At 39.0% G+C, this 17,095-nt stretch overlaps 1 protein-coding gene and 1 long non-coding RNA gene across 2 annotated transcripts in view; one reads left to right on the top strand and one right to left on the bottom strand.

Annotated features, from left to right (window-relative positions):
- The window catches only part of PELI2 (pellino E3 ubiquitin protein ligase family member 2), a gene marked incomplete at its 5' end in the record, with an annotated part of 194,231 nt that overhangs the window by 141,569 nt on the left and 35,567 nt on the right, over positions 1–17,095 (top strand).
- LOC114007162 (uncharacterized) overlaps positions 9,963–17,095 on the bottom strand; it is a 20,248-nt gene continuing 13,115 nt past the window's right edge. Inside the window, exon 3 of the long non-coding RNA XR_003548797.1 lies at positions 9,963–10,346. This is a non-coding gene — a long non-coding RNA (uncharacterized LOC114007162). The remainder of the gene's footprint in view (positions 10,347–17,095) is intronic.

Raw genomic sequence — 17,095 nt, 5'->3', positions numbered from 1 at the left:
CCTGGAATCTGTTAAAAAGGTTTTATTCACAGGTAGATTTCAGACGAGAATCCCTTACTCAACTGTTTATATTCTGGTTAATACAGGCTGCCCCTTTGAAGGTGGCAGCTTGCAAGAACATATTCTGTCTTCCTTAGATGGGCTTCCGAACTCAACGTCACACCAGCGTGTGCTCCGCGGAGGTAGCAAGTACCCATGTCAGGATAGCCTGCACGAACATGATGTTGACTTAGATAAGCATTCCACATTATACTGTTGTTTTCCTTTCAACTTAAATGTCAAAGTTTATCTTATTTCTTAATGTTTGCCTGTTCATGTAGAAGGCTCTGTTTTCATAATATATAGTAGGGATTGGGACCAATGGATGGCATAATGGTTACGTCGCTGGACTTCCATGTGATTGACTGTGGTTTGAGTCCCAGACCCAGCAACTTAAAACTCATGCCAGGCACATGTGTGTGCATGCCCAAAATCCTGAGAGGAGAATAGAGGAGAAGGGATTGAGGTGTGGCCATCCCCTCTGGGGGTGATTTCTCACTTTCTGTCTCTCTGTCTCTCTGGCAAGTGCAAGCGCTCTATAGCAAAAATCTCTCTAAAAAATGTAGTGTGTGTGTGTGTGTGTGTGTGTGTGTGTGTGTACTGAGGATCAAGGATGAGTAGGATATTATTTGATCAAATCTAGTTATAATCAGCATATTTTCTACTATGTGAGAGGTACCTACCAAGTCAAAGAATAGATGTGCACGGTGAAGTAATCATGTACTATGTGTGTGCCAGGAATTGTCCTGGGTACTGGACATAAAGCAATGAACACAAAGAAATTATTCCTACCCTCTCAGGGCTTACATTCTAATGTAGGCTGGGAGGAAAACTAATCAACTAAAATAAATACACATTAGCTACTATTAAGTGCTCAGAAGAAAATAAAATAGGACTAAGGAGAACTGAATTGGAATGTTACTTAATATTAATGGTATTAGGAGTATAATAATTCAAGAAGTTGAACTGCTTTTAATATTGAAGTTTTCATCACTCCAGATGTCCTGGATTTTTTTCTTTCTCTATATACGTATGTGTATGTTTATGTGCATATACAGAGAGAGGAGATTCTAAAATATAGGCAAAACAGAATTGTGCTTCCACCCATGGAAAAGTAACTATACAGAAATTCATTCCCTTCCCCTGCTGTTAATGACTGAAACACTGGACAAAATATATTAAATGACAGGTTTTATGCATTAGACAATAGGCAGCACAGGATTGTGATCCTTATAAAAATAGGAAATGCCGCAACTAGAATCAACCCAAGAAAATCTACTCCAAGACACATTATAGCCAGATTGACCCAAACCACAGACAAAGACAAGATACTAAGATTGGCAAGAGAGAAACGTCAAGTGACCTGCAAATGAAGTGAACCCAGTTTACTGCCTGAAAGCAGTTTCCAGACCCAAGCACAAGGATGAAGAATGGAACAACTCTGTGATCCCACTGAGTTGAGGAGACAAAGATTATAGTTTGAAAGGCTGAGACAGCTAGCATTTGTGAAGGAGAATAAAAGAGATGAGAAGGCTTCACAGAGAAGAACTCTGGATAGCTGCAGAAGATATCCCCTGAACCTTTGACTGAGGACTGCTTTTCTTGAGTGTGGAGTCAAGTTCCACAGTTTAGGGCAAGAACCTGGAAAAAAATAAGGTGAATAATTTTTGTGGCTCACAGAGGTTTGCGATTAGTTCATGTTCCCACCTGCAGAGTGGAAAAACTGCATAACACAAGGGAAATAGGAGCGTCTACAGGAGGCTATTGCTTAAGTAATGAGGGTAAATTATCCCTAAATCAAAGTCAGCTCTGAACTTGCCTAAACAAAGCTTAAAAGCAAGGTTTGAAAGATAAAACTGATCCAAAGTTACTTAACTGCCTGCCAGAACAAGTTCAATACCCTTAACAAAATCAGGCACCCAAAATCATAAAATTCACAGTATCCAGCACCCAACAAAAAATTACTAAAAATTCTGAAAAGTAGTAAAATTTGACCTATACTAGGCAAGGGGGGCACTGAGAAGGACTCAATAGAAACAGACCCAGAAATTGCAGGTGGAATTAGCAAACAAGTTTAAAATGGATGTTACAGATATATTTCCTATGCTCAAGAAGGTATTGGAAAACATATACATGTCAAGGAGAGAAATGCAAGATAGAAAAAACACCAGCTTGGTGGCTCAGGGGTATCATGCTGCTCAAGTGATGCTGGATCCTTTGATCATGGGTTCAGTTCTCTGGTCAACCGGTGCATATCAGGCACATATGCCGTTGATCTCAATTGACTGGGAAGGCTGGGGGAACAGTTGTGGTATGAGACCTTGCTGAGACTGCTTCTCTCTGTTTCTCTCTTGTCTCTCATTCTTCTGAAAAAAAAAAAAAAGAAATAAAAGTAAAAGAAGACCCAAATGAAATTTCTGAAGGTAAAAAAAAGAAAAAGAAATATATGAAGTGCAGAATACCCTGGGTTGAGTTAACACTACGTTAGAAACTGAAGAAGAAATGATCAGTGAACTTGAACATATAGCAATAGAAAGTATTCAGTATGAATTGAGAGGAAGAACTGCTCAACAAATGGAGAGAGCCATGGTACATTGTGGGAAAATAAATATCAAGTGATCTCAAATATATGTAGTTGGTATCCTAAAATGAAAATGTGGGAAGAAGAGGAAAGGAAAAAAAATGCAGAAATTTTCAAATTTGATGAAATTATAAATCCAAGACCCCAAAAGCTCAATGAATGCTAAGGAGAAAAAGCATAAAGAAAACCATAGTAAGACACATTACAATCAAATTATTGAAAGCAGTAATAAAAAGATTTTAAAAGCACCCAAAGAAAATGAAGCTATTATATAGGAGAACAGAGATAAGAATGAAAAAACAACAACAACAACAACAAAAAAAAAAACCTTTCACAAAAACCCTGAAAACCAGAAGACCGTGGACTGATGGGATTAAAATCCTAGAAGGGAGGATGGTAGCGGGGAGGAGAAGAGGGAGGGATACTATCCATCCAGTCGCTGTGGTGTGCCCTACTAAGGTCCTATGCTCTGCAGACTGAGACCACATGAGAAAGACAACCTAAAAGCTTAGCACAATGGTGTGCACCTGGAATCCCATTGATTTAGGGAGGCTGAGGCAGGAGGGTCATGACTCGATCCTCTTGCTTCTGCAGGAACAGAACCTGTCTAGAAAAAAAAAAAAAAAAAAAAAAAAAAGAAAAGAAAAGAAGAAATAAAAAAAGATGAATTAGCAGTTGACAAAGTGGTTAAGGCACTGAACTCCAACATGACTGACCATGGTCTGGATCTGGCCACTTGAAAATCACACCAGGTGCATGTACATGAATGCCCAGAATCCCAAGAGGAGAATGGAGGAAAAGGGATAGTGGCATGGCCCTCTCCCCAGAGAGGGGAGGAAGGGGGATATCTCACTTTCTCTCTCTTTGTCCCTCTCTGGTGTGTACACACGCCCTATGACAAAAGCCCCACCAAAAAATAAGATACCGTATTTCCATATGAAATACTTGGGGATAACTTTAACAAACTATGTGCAATATTGTACAATGAAAACTGCAAAATGTTGCTGAGCTAAATTAAAGAAGGCCTAAATAAATTAGAGATACATAATGTTCATGGATTAGTTGCCAGTTTTTCAAAAATCATTCTATAGATTCAGTGCGGTTTCAACCAAAATTTCATATTGCTTTGTTGGTGGCAAAAAAATATTAAGTGTCTATTTACCATATGGCCCAACAACACCCTCTAGTTTTTGACCATCAAAGTGAAAAAGATATCTAAAACTCTATTTATGATAAACAAAAACTGGAAATAAGTTTCTATCACTGGTGAATGAATAAGCAAATTGTAGCATATCCATGCAATGGAATGTCCACTAATAAAGAAAACAAACTACCATGACACATGGAAACAAAGATAAATCTCAAAAGGTTTTAATAAAGACACCAGATATGTAAGAGTACCTATCAAGCTTTCATTTTTATGAAATTCTAAGAAAGTCCTAACTGTAGTGACAGCATGTCAGTGGTTGCTGGGAAAGGTGGAGTGGGCAGTCATGAGCGGACTGGGGTGACAGAGCATGTTATTTGTGTGAGTGAATAGTATGATGGGTACCTCAAGACGCTAACACACTTGCGCTGAAGTAATTAAAGCAGAATTTACTTTGCTTCTGATCAGCCATATGTATATTGTGAAGTTCTGTTAAGACTTCAGAGTGAATATCGATGGACAGATTGTGGTCAGAGTAGAATAACTGGGTGAGCAAAGGGATTTCAAGCCTGTGTTTGGGAGAAAATTGGAAGGAATGAGAGATGTTTCACCAAGAGAAGGAAATGGGTGAGGTGAGGTGAGGTGAGGTGCAGAAAGGCTCTCTCTAGATTTTTGAGGAATCTTGTATGGGGAGAATTTGGGGTACTTTTTCCTTCCCTGGATGTACTGGCTACAGAGAAATAGGTTTCTAACTGCCACAAAGTTTTCTAGGTTATTCAAGTTTGGTAATTTTTTTTCCTTTTTATTATTTTATTATTTATTTTATTTTATTTTAGAGAGAAGTTTTTGTTATAGCATGAGTGCACTTACCAGAGAAACAGAAAATGAAAAATTGCCCCCCAGAGGGAATGGCCACACCACAATCCCTTCTCCTCCATTCTCCTCTCAGGATCTTGGGCACGCACACACATGTTCCCAGCATGAGTTTTTCTTTTTTCTTTTTTTTTTTCAAGAGGTTTTTGCTATAGGGCGTGTGCGCTCGCCAGACAGACAGAGAGAGACAGAGAGATAGAAAGCGAGAAATAACCCCCCAGGGGGGATGACCATGCCACAATCTCCTCTCCATTCTCCTCTCGGGATCTTGGGCACGCATGCACATGCGCCCAGCGTGAGTTTAAGTCACTGGGTCTGGGACTCGAACTGAGGTCGACTACATGGGAGTCCAGCGACATAGCCATTGTGCTAACTGCTGGTCCCCCGGCATGAGTTTTAAGCTGCCAGATCTCAGACTTGAACCACAGTCAGCTACATGGGAGTCCAGCAGCGTAAACTTTACACCATCTGCTGGTTCTTCTTTTTCCTTTTTATTTTCAATTGATACAATTATTATACATATCGAGTGGTATTTCCATACATATTACAATGTCCAATGGTGGAATCAGAGTAATTAGCATATCTATCATCGCAAACATTTATCATTTTTTTTGTTTTGGTTACATTTAAAACTCCTCTTTTAAGCTATCTTGAGTATTCAATAAATTATTAACTATCATCACTCTACTGTGCTCCTGAACACTATAATTTATTATTCCTGTCTAACTGTGCCATTAACCCTCCTCTCCCTTTCCCTCCTCCCAACACCCTTTTCAGCTCTAATAACCACTATTCTACTCACTGCTATGAGACCAACTTTTTTTTTAAAGGTTTTGCCATAGGGCATGGGCACCTATCAGAGAGACAGAGAGAAAGTGAGAAATCACCACCCCCGCCAGGGGGGTGGCCACACCACAGTCCCTTATCTTCTTGGGATTTCTGGCATGCACACAAACGCACACAGTGTGATTTTTAAGCTATCAGGTCCTGGACTCGAACCGTGATCACCCATGTGGTAGTCCAGTGCCCCAATCACCTTGCCATCTGCTGTCCCCCAAGAGCAACATTTTTAGCTTCCACTGTGAATGAGAAAACATGGAGTCTCTTTCTCTGTGCCTGACTTATTTCCCTGAACAGTGTCCTCCAGGCTCACCCCTATTGCCACAAATGACTGGTCATTTTTTGGACTGTGTGGTACTGATAAAGATTATGCACTAGAAAGGAGGTTCTAGGAATTTCTGAAGAATATGCTCAATTTCAGCTTGCGTTAATACTTATCTATGTCCTAGGATTCCACAAATGACCCAAATTCCTTGGCCTCTCCTCATTTCTCCTGCTTGATCTCTCTGCCCCAGCTGACAGTTTTGATTACTGCTTGTTTTTATAACTTACTCTCACAATTTTGACTTGCACGCATGATGCTGTCCTTTGCTTGTCCTCCTCTCAATTCTCTTACTCTTCTTCCTTCCCAATGATGGAAAGAGGATTTGATATGGGACTGAGCTACATTGCTTTCAAAGTGATTCCCAATCTTGTAATCTCAAAATTAGAAATAATTATGAAAGTTTATATAAATCCTTGCCCCCCAAGTTGGAAATTGCCAGCAAATAAGCAATGAGGAGAGTATGCAAGGCAGTGTAGATGTGCCCATTCACCAGGAAATCCCTTATCCTCTCCAAGCTAGTTTCCTTATTTTGCACAATGGATTTCATGACCTCCACCTCCTGATTGCTGTGTGTGTCAAATGATATAAGTAATTTCTATATGAAAACACTATACCTTGAAAAAACACTATATACACAGAAATTATTAATTACTGACTTGGTTTTTAAAGCACAGATATTGATCTTATTTTATCAATATGGTTTGGATTTCTTATTTTTAGATAGAGTTATATCCAAGTAGAGGATTTTAGGCATATAGATTGAGAATCAAATTCAACTTAACATATAAATGTGTTGACCAGAGAGTGTTGGCTTCCCACAGACTGTGGATGGGATGTGTCTGCTTTGGCTACCATAGTGTTACTCTCAGAGATTTGCCTTGGTTGGTAGTGTCTTTAGGGTTTGCCATTCAGCACAGGCTTCGCCTAAGAGATAGCAGCACATTTATTTTATTTGTCAAATTTATTTACATTCTGTTTCTTTCCAAAAAAGTATTAGAGGCAGGGCAAGTTTTATTTTAAGCAGCAATTTATAGGCGACGTCCTAAGGCAGATCTGTCCTTCATTTGTCTTCCTTTAGCTAGATGGCAAATATAATAACCCAGCGTTGACCCTGGTCATTTTTAGCTCCAGTTCTAGGAGTTTTATTCCACAGCATCACCCAAGGAGGGAACATTGTGTCATCCACTGCATGGATAGGCCTTTTAATCAATAGTAATAAGCCTTATTGATTTAATAACCAAATCCAATCTGAATCCCTGGTGATTCCCAACCAAGCCATTTTAACCTTTCCTGTTGACTTTTTGATTATGCGTGAATGGATTCCCTACAGGTTTTTCATGTCTGACTGTTGTCTCTGAGTTGTACCTTACCCCCATGCTTGTCTTTAACCCCCTTAATTTCTCAAGAAATGTAAACTCATTTTAATAATAGCTGAGGTTGGAAGGGGAGAATTCTTTACCATAGATAGGATGCATTCTCACAGTGAATAATAACATATAAACCTGTGCCACTTCTTTCCTCTCTTACCAGTTTATGAGGCTTTAGTAGCATACCTAAAGACTCATGGCTAGTTGATGTTAAGGCTAAGCCTCCGACCGAATGTCTTGCTCCTAATCTGACATGCTTTCCACTGGCCTGCTATGTCCTAGTGCTGCTGTCGTCTGCTGCCTTGGTGATTCTTGTGATACAGAAAACCCCTGGTTTCTTTGGATTATACCCTCACATGATATATAACCAGAATGTAAAAAGGTTTTGCATAGAATATACTCAGAGGAAATATTTTACTGTATAACACCTTTTACCCATTTTTTTCTAGTGATCCATTTCATGTGGGGTTGTTCAGAAAGTTCCTGTATTTATATTGACTGCTTTGATTTTTCTGTTTAAGCATTTCATGAACTACTGCCTCAAGACTTCTTTACCTAGCCCAAATTTATTTTAAATATACAATTAGTAGACAAATACTGATGACTATGCAGCAGTTCAAGATGTAGAATTCTTAGGAGCCCCTTACTGAAGAAATTATCAGAAGAAGAAATTTCTGCCCAGAAGGATGTGAATGGAGAGCCTATAGCAAAAGGACTGTCCTTTAAGCATTGCATTCTACTCTATCCCTAGGACCAAAGCAAATGGAAAATGGATTGCTGCAGAATATAATGTATTTAAAGGTTAAAAGGCAAACAAACAGTATAAAAGCAAGTAAAAGTACGTGTGGGAAGAAAGGAGAGAGATGAAAATATTCTTATCTATTCATCACTCTTATTAGAGAGTTAATGGGTAAAACCATATTTTTGTACTTGTATGCACAAAATTAACCATATTTCTATGCCCCTTCTAAGTAATCATATGATATGCAGAAGATAAGACAAAGCACAGATCATAATACAAAAAAAAAAAAAAATTGTAAAAAGGCAACAGAGGGACCAGCAGTTGGCGTAATGGCTATGTTGCTGCACTCCCATGCAGTCGATTGTAGTTTGAGTCCTGGACCTGGTGGCTTAAACTCATGCCGGGCGCTTGTGCATGCGTGCTCAAATCCCAAGAGGAGATTGGAGGAGAAGGGATTGTAGCATGGCCATCCCTCCGGGGGGTGATTTCTCGCTTCCTGTCTCTCTTTCTGGTGAGTGCACAGGCCCTATGGCAAAAACCTCTCAAAATAAAGGCAACAGAAACTCAGAAATTTAAATTTAAATATATAGAATTTATGATATAATCAGAAATGTAACATTCTCATTATTCAAAGGTTCTGTATTTACAAATTCACCTTTTCACTAAAATCTGTTTGTATCCCCAAAATCAATACTCATGGCCATTTCAGTTATTTGTGGATACATATACAGAATGGCAAACAATTCGACTGGCCCAATGCAACATATTCCCAGCTGAGGGCCAGTCAAAGTACTGTCTTTTTGTTTCAGTTCTCAAGAGGTAAAAAAGTGTCCTTTGCATGACCTATCTACATATAGTGCTAAGTTTTTGTTATCATTTTTGTGTTTGCCCTTGGTGATTTCACATTTAAAATGACTCCCCAGCCCAAGGCACTGTAGCACATGTTGCTAAGATTAGTTCAGTTCCTGGCTCAAAGCTGGGCACAGTGGTTGTGCCTGTAATTCCAGTGGCCTTGGAGGCTGAAGCAGGAGGATCACTAGCTCAAGACTTGGCCTGGGCAACATAGTGAGACCCTGTCTGCAAAAGAGCTGGCATGGGAGTGCACATCTAGCATTCCAGCTGAGATACTCTGCTTATTAAAAAAAGAAAAAAGAAAAAAAAAAAAAGAAAAAGAAAAGGTCCCTCAAACATAGTGTTGAAGTACTCTCTAGTGTTCCAGAATACAAGAAGTCTGTAATGTGCCTTACATAGAAAACATATGTATTAGAAAAGCTTTGTTCAGTTAAGTGCCAGTGACTGTGAATTTAATGCTAAAGAACTAACAACAGAGTACACTAGGAAGAAGAAATTTGTCAGTCTGTACATGAGGTTACTTCGGAAAAATGCTAAAGTAACATCTATAGTGTATTATGAAGCTGTGGAAAAGTGACTAACTTTAGGGACTCATAAGATGAAGACCTTTTTTAAAAGCATAATAGATAGTGTTGTGATACTGAAAGCAAAAGAAATCTATGGTCACATTACCCAGGGTCAGGAAAAGCCCTCGTAAGCTAGTATTTTATTATAAATAAATACTGTATATAATCATTGGTAAGAAATACATGTAAGGGTGGTGCCTTTAAACAGAAATACACATAAAATTAGGTTATTGAACAGTTGATAAAAATGTTGTGACAAAAGGCCCATAGGAACCTGGTCTTGTATTTCCCCTTGGAGCAGTGGCTCAGTATTCATTAACTGTCCATGGCAATTTTATAGGATATAACTACTAAAATAATGAGAATTAGCTGTGTACTTAGGGATAAATCTAACAAAAGTTATGAAAGACTTTTTATACTGAAATGTAGAAAGCATAGCTGAGAGAAACTGAAGACCTAAATAATGGAGAGATATACCATGTTCATGAATTTTAAAAATTCAGCATGGATGTGAACTCTGCCAAAATCAATGTGTAAATTTAACATAGACTCAATCAAAATTCAGCAAACCTTTTGGCAGAAATTAACAAGGTGATTCTAAAATGTATTTTAAAATGTGAAGAACCTAAAGTAGCCAAAATTATTTTGAAAAACAAGAACAGAGTTGGAGAATTCCTCACTGACTTAATTCAACATTGATTTAAAGACTAAATCTTAAAGCTACAATCATTAAGACAGTGTGATATGGTGTAAAGGCACATAAATAAATCATCAGAATAGAGTCCATAAATAGACCCACATATATAGAGAGAGACACATGATCTTTGACAAAACTGCAAAGGCAGTACAGTCAAAAAAACATCAGTGATTTCATGGCTGATTGGGAGCTGTGGTTCTCTGTTCATGCCAAACATCACAAGAGAGTATTGTACCACATATCACTATCCCAGGAAACTGTCAAAATTCAAAGTGTAGTTTCTGTTGTATGTGTATCACCATCCCATCACTGTAAAGCTGAAAAAAATCATACATAAAACCATTATAAGTCAGGGACTGGGTACACTAGGCTAGTATAGGCATAGAATTTTTTCTGAAGATACTAAAAAGTTAGTAATAGTAACACTGTCTGTGATAGAATAATGAAATGGGAATGAGCATACTATTCCCTGGTAACATTTGGTACTTTGTGTATTTAATATTAATCTTATTAAAAATATTCTCCCCTTACAAACCAACCAAGAATCTGGAGGATCTCATAAAATTAAGGTATTAAATTATATGGTAGATTAAATTATTTAATTATATAATAGATTATGAATGTATAGTAATCAAAAGAAATGGCTATAATAGTAATTATGTGTTGGGTACGATGCTCTGCATACTTTACAAACATTATCTGAGTTTTCCCAACAACTCTTTTTTTTTAGGTTTTTGCCATAGGGCAGGTGTACTCACCAGAAAGACATTGAGAGGGAAAGTGAGAAATCACCCCGCTCCCCCAGGGAGATGGCCACACCTCATTCCCTTCTCCTCCTGGGATCTGGGGCATGCACACATCCACACCCAGTGCAATTTTCAAGCCTCCAGGTCTGGAACTCAAACCAAGGGTGGCCATGTGGGAGTTCAGTGCCTTGACCTCTACACCATTTGCTGGCCCTTGAACATCTCTTAAAAATGATTGAAGTACTTTACAGATTAGGAAATAGACCTAGAATGACATGCAGATAATAAGCAACCTTTAAAGAAGTTCAGTTTAGTGAGGCTTGAGGAGTAGCATCCAACTGTATCCAGGCTCCTACCAAAAACATTGGTGAATGCCTTTGTTGAGTAGCAGGTATTTCCAAGAAAAGACTGCCATTGTCTTACTAAAATTTTATATATTAGGATTGTAATGTGGTTGATTTCTAGCAGGTTTAACATTTTGAAAATACCAACTGCCAAAATCTATTTTATGTTTTGAGAATAAATATTCACATACTTCTAAATAACTCAAATTGGTCTTCATGATCTGGTTTTAGTCTGTAAAGAAAATGTGATTCTTTAGTAAATGGACATATTTTAAATCCAGGCCAAATCTTTTTTTCTTTTTTTTTAAAGTGCATGTAAAAGGAGGGGAAAGATTGACCACATCCTTTTTATTTTTAACATCTTTTAAATGAGGACTTCTGCTTTTAGCACTATAAATAATAAATAAGATTGTTACTTTGTTTTATTTGGAGCAGGTGTAAATTTTAATCTGTTTATTCCTCAGTATTATTCAAATGATCATTCTAAGAGCTGATAAACTGGCCTACATATTAAAATAATTATATGGTGGGTCTTTAGGTTTCTTAGTATAAAATTGATTTATGACAGATTCAGTTTACAGCATTTGGAAGTTTGCCTGCTCATACCAACAAATTAGGGCTTGCATTTATTCCTAACTCACTGTAACACATAGTACATTGTGGATGCCTTGGTACTTTTTCTCCAGTATCCTTTAGAAGCAAGTATATCTAATTTTACCCAGTAAAAGCACTATTAGAACAGTATATAAATGGAATTATTGAACAGTGAACTTTAATTTTTCTATTTATGTACTTGTAAAATGCTTTGCTTTTATTTATGACTCATATTTTTTAAAGAATTATTTTATTTAACTTTATTTATTCATTCATTTCATTTTAATTTGACCAGAGAGGGACAAAGCAAGGGGAGAAGAGGGGAGGGGGGAGTGAGAGAGCAGGCCACCAGGTTCGAGACTTGAACTGTGATTGGCCATGTGGGAGTCCAGCACCTTTAACCACCACGCCACCTGCCAGCCCTATGACTCATATTTATTAGGGCATATTCTTTCAACTAACTCTGCTTCCCATGGTGAGTAACTCATAGGTATGCCAATACTTAAATATTCAGAGAAGTGACTATATGATGTCACAGCAGATGGATTCACATGCGTCCTTTTTGAAGAATTGTTTGTTGACTCATTAAATATCTTCCTATAAAGTCCTGTTATTGGCACCAGTTAGGTTCCCTGTCTTATAGTCTTAAGGTGTACAATAGTGAGAATCCTATTGTTTTAATTTCCAATAAGACACTTTTTATTTCACAAGAATATTGCATTGTCTTCATTTCTTCCCATGCTCCTTTTGCTCAGGTCTAGAACCCTAAAATGTTCAAAACCAAATACGTTGCTCTTTTAAAGGGTATTTGTTTGGGGTCACTTTCTCCACCTCTTACCAGAGAAGCATGGCTTCCCCAGGCTTCTTCTCAGTGACTCTAAGTGGTCCTGGCTGCAGGATCAGACTCTTAATGGCTGGCAAGTCTGAGATCTGCTGTGTGTGCATCAAGATGGGTGAGGTTCCAGGCATTTGCCTCACACTAGATGTGATGCTTTTAGGACCATACTGCTTCTTCATCCTCTCTTACTCTGTAGGGAACTGCCAGACAGAGTCATTGTGCAGAGATATTTCCAGGGTTTGCATTAAAATAGGCACTTTCTGGGAACCAGCAGTTACCATAATGGCTATGTTGCTGGACTCCCACGTAGTCGACCGCGGTTCGCGTCCCGGACCCAGTGGCTTAAAACTCACGCCGGGCGCGTGCACAGGGTAGCAGCCAATACAAATAATAAATAAAGTAGGCACTTTCTGGGGCCAGCAAGTAGTGTGATGATTAAGGTGCTAGACTCCTACATGGTCAACTACAGTTCAAGTCCCAGACTCAGCTGCTTGAAAATTGTGCTGGGCACTTGTGTATATGTGCCCAAAAATCCCAAGAGGAGAATGGGTAAAGGACTTCAGCTTGGTCATTCCCACTGCGGGGGGGGGGGTAATTTCTCACTTTTCCTCTCTCTGTAGAGCACACATGCCCTATGACATAAACCTTTTTTTAAAAAAAATGCACTTTCTAAACTGAGACCAATAGGTGGTGGAACTTCGAAAGTCATGGTTAAAAATAGACAGGCTATCATTTATGGTAACCAGTTCACGGTGTGATTGGCAGTGCGAGCATGTCTGTGGGTATGGATATGTGCTCATTCACAGCACTCCTTGTGGGAAAACTGCACTTTGCCCTTATTTTGCAAAAGATATGAGATAAATAAAATAATTACAAGAGGAGAATGTATATTAGGTTAGCTTAATACATTCTAAAACAATGAACTACTGTTGTTTCTTAGTATCTGAGGGCAATTGGTTCCAGGACCCCCCTGTGGATATTCTAATCTGCACATGCTCAAGTTTCTTACATAAATTGTCATACACAGTATTTGCATGTAACCTGTGCACATCCTCCCATACACTTTAAATCGTCTCTAGATTACTTCTAATACTTCATATAAATGCTATGTAAATAGTTGTTATACTGTATTTTTTAATTTGTTTTATTTTTGGATTTTTTTTTTTTACTTTTTTGAATATTTTTGACCCAAGTTTGGTTGAATCCATGAGTATGGAAACTGATTACAGAGGGGGCCACGTGTGATCCATATAAACTTGAATGTGAACCTTGCACTTGTTCATCACTTTGTGATAAGCTGGGTGGATTTAGAGTGGCTGAAGCATCTCTTCTGGAGAGAACAGTGACTTTCCTGGGGACACAAGACTAGCACCTGTACAGATGACAGAACTGAGGCACAGAGCACTTATGTAATTTGTCCAGAGTGTCACAGCCAGCCTCTGGTGGAGTGAAAATTGAACTTAATCTCTACTATTAACCAAACAGAATACTACCAGAATTAAAGACTGATATGAAAGGACAGGAGTTCTTGCCCTCAAGGAGCTTCTCATCCATGTTGGTCTTGCCCAACTTTCAATTTCTAACTGCAGCTCTGCTTGTCTATCTTGCTCTGATTGTTTATCTTCTGAACTTTATCTGAGTTGGATCATCTCTAAGGAACAGTACTACAGACTAAATCCAACTTTGTTGTAACTAGAAGTGATCCCAAATTACAAACAAGCTCTTCTAAAAAAAAAAAAAGAAAGAGAAGAAAGAAAAAAAAAAAGGAAAAGGAAACAAAGAAAGAATTTTATTATTATTATTATTATTATTTTGCTGTAGGGCACATGCGCTCACCAGAAGAAACAGAGAGAGGCAAAGTGAGGAAACAAGCCACCAAGTTCAGGATTTGAACCAAGGTTGGCCATGTGGGAGTCCAGTGCCTTAACCACTATACCACCTGCTGGCCTGGAACAGGCTCTTCTTAAATGTTCTTACCCTCCCTGACACCTGTGCTTGTGGATTGATTGATTGATCGAGCATGCCTCAGCCCCTGTCCAGCACTGGGCATGCAATGCCGAGGCTGATCACATAGCTCAATAAGCCCACCTGGGACAGCACAAGAGGCAGCCCAGTGCCAAGTTCAAAGCTATTGCCTCTAACAAATAGCCTTATCATTTTGATTTACCAGAAAATACTGTTGATTTTGATGAAATCCAACTTGGCACTTTGTGACTTTTTTATCATAGCCATGGTTTGGGCGCTTGTTTGAAATATGGCTCCTTGAAAAGATAGAATATTTTAGAGTGTACTCATGCAACATAAATTGTGAATTCCTTTAGCTACCTCCTCTCTTTGGAAATAGTACTCATGCATATTTTAAACATAAATTGACAAGGATGGCAGAGACCTCATCTTCCCTGTAGCAATTTGAACCAGACTGATTGAAGATTTATTGCCTAATTATACTTGTCAGCCTGACATAAAAGTCATTAGTTCTGGAAAAACATGTTTGTCATGCCGGGATTATCCCTAATTAATACAGTCCATATCTAGCATATATTTAAAGCCAGACAGAATAGCAATCTCAAAAGCTTATGTTATGGACTATAAGGAAATGATGGTAAACACCTTTGGGTCATGAAGCCGTGCTCTAAGTACAAGTTTGTATTTGAGGGGACAAAATAACATGTTGTACATCATTCCCTCTGCTTTGCATAGAGTCATGTTGGTGTTACTGACATGGCATTGCCTGTCTTTGTGGGTGAATTATGAAAGTAATAACCGAAGAATCAGAGAGGTTCTATCATTCCATTACAGTTGGTGAGTATCTGAACTGGAATTCAAACCTGATTCAGTGTGTGGTTTGTTCAGCCCAAATCCCCCTAGCCAAGTGCAGTATCCACATGTGGTTTTATTGTACAGACCCTAAGGTCGAATTGGAACTCAGCAGAATAAGCCAGCAGTCACACTGAAAGAGCCAGTTTGGCATGAAGGTTTTCTTCTGCCTGCTGCTCAGGCATTTGTTGGATAATGAATGGATGATGCAGCAAGGTGGTGCAACGCCAGATGCAACACCAGAGGTCCGACGGGGCAGCTAGTACCTGCCTGTTGTGCTTGGCACTCTCTCATACCTGCCCAGCCCTGCCCCAGGGCATCACAACATGGGCCAGACTCTGAGTGGCAGGTCCTCCAACAATTAATTCCATACTGCTGCACCGTCACATAAACTCAATTCATTTGGCTCATAAATATGCACGTTTCTGCTATAAACATAAATATCGGACGTTTTTTTTGAACAAAACAGATTTGACCTCCCCCAGAAAATCCTCCATGTTGTATTTTCCCATATCAATTAAAATGTTGCTGTGATGGTATGTACACCCTGTGGAAGAATCCTTGTATTTAATAACCGGAACTGCTGTAAGAGGTCAATATAGTTATTTTTCCAGTTTTATCAGGCCATTTCTGCAGTAATCATTTTGTCTAGTTATTTAAGTCAGCTAAGGAGTAAAATGTTTCTGCAGTAATCATTTTGTCTAGTTATTTATTTAAGTAAGCTAAGGAGTAAAATATTAAATTACAAATTAGAATTAGCAGTTAAAGTGGCCGAAATGAATCTTGCCTAAAACCTGCATACTGACTGACAGAGGCGCCTATGCTTAGCCTGTTGTAGTGGAGAAAGCGAGCCGGTCTGTGGCCATCACTTAGAAGGCTGTTGAGAGCTCAGTGAAGATTATGTTTCTTGGTGGAACCCAAGGACTGGCCGCTTACCCTCCCACCCTCCCATACCTGCCAGCAAGGTGTTAAAGACATTTCCTTGGACTACGGCCAGGCAGGCTGTTAGAACCTCAGACTTCTCTCCCAAGAGCAGATCATGTGAGCGGAAGCAGAGTGAGGAGACGTGAGCGGAAGCAGAATGAGAAGACATGTGTTTCACCCTGGGGCACTTGCAGCCCTGTGGCTCTTCCTTCCCGGATGTTCTGGTAGGCCCTCGGAGATAGTGCAGGGAATAGCTTCTGGGAATATCACCACATTTGGACACATGGTGCAGAGCCCTCCAGAGCTTCTGTGGGAACTTGGAAAAGGTGCCTCCAACCGCACGCATCATACCAGGTCTGTGGCCCTTTCTTCTGAGAGGCAAACACTAATTATACCTGTGCACTGAAGACCATGCTAGGTCTGCTATTTCCAAAGACACTTAGGTTTGAATCACACCACTGTGTGGCCCAGGAGCAGTCACTGCGGTTCCATGATAGTTGGCACCCAGGATGTCTAGACAAGGGGGATTATTAAACCCTTGAGTCATTTGGTTCTAAGGAAGACACAGTATTAGAAAAACCAGCTGTCATTTTGAAGGGAAATAATTTCATTTCACTTTCTTTGAAATTCAGATATACACACACGCACGCACACCAAATTCCTTCAAATGAGGTACTACTTTTAGTAAGGCATACCCCTTTGGCGTACATTATACATGTAATCTACCAAAGTTTGGCTTCATGGTTTCTTTTCTTTTTTTTTTTTTTTTTTTTTTGGGGAGAAATTTTTGCCATAGGGCAAAT

Source organism: Tupaia chinensis, unplaced genomic scaffold, assembly GCF_000334495.1.
Source record: "Tupaia chinensis unplaced genomic scaffold, TupChi_1.0 Scaffold000133_1, whole genome shotgun sequence".
In the NCBI taxonomy this organism is placed as follows: Eukaryota; Metazoa; Chordata; class Mammalia; order Scandentia; family Tupaiidae; genus Tupaia; species Tupaia belangeri.
The sequence above is the reverse complement of the archived record's forward strand: the minus strand, read 5'-3'. Positions and strand labels throughout refer to the sequence as shown.